The sequence below is a fragment of the Octopus bimaculoides genome, chromosome 2, assembly GCF_001194135.2.
Source record: "Octopus bimaculoides isolate UCB-OBI-ISO-001 chromosome 2, ASM119413v2, whole genome shotgun sequence".
In the NCBI taxonomy this organism is placed as follows: Eukaryota; Metazoa; Mollusca; class Cephalopoda; order Octopoda; family Octopodidae; genus Octopus; species Octopus bimaculoides.
In genome coordinates this window covers 9,668,279-9,668,802 of record NC_068982.1, presented here as the reverse complement: position 1 = coordinate 9,668,802, position 524 = coordinate 9,668,279, and positions in this window count along the sequence as shown.

The following is a 524-nucleotide window of genomic DNA, read 5'->3' as shown; positions in this document are numbered from 1 at the left end:
ATATATATATATATAACTCTAATAGCGTTATTTCTTTTTCATTCAGTAAAATATATCAAGGGTATTCTGTAAATGTATGAAAGTTGAGCAAATTCATTTATGGTGATCCAATTTTAAAAAATCTCGTACAAAGCGCTGAAGGCATCTGAAGTAATATTCTCTTGATACACATTATAAAAAAGGGAAAATACAATGTATTTGAGAAAAAAAGCATTTTGTTTTATTTTGAAATATTTCCAAATCCTCGTAGGATGAAGCGAAAAATGTTGTATTGCAGTATTATAAAAAAAAAAAATCAAGCATAAATCAACACATAAATTTAACAAACGAATGCAAAACACCAAACACACACGCACACACACACTTCAGTTTGAAAGTGTTGATATTAAATCTCATATAATATGGGATAGTGGCAACGTCTTGTATTTCGTTATTAATAATTCACAAGGAGGAGACGCGAATCTATAATACCTGTAGCGAGGCGAGATGAAATTTTCAATATATATACATACATATATATATAT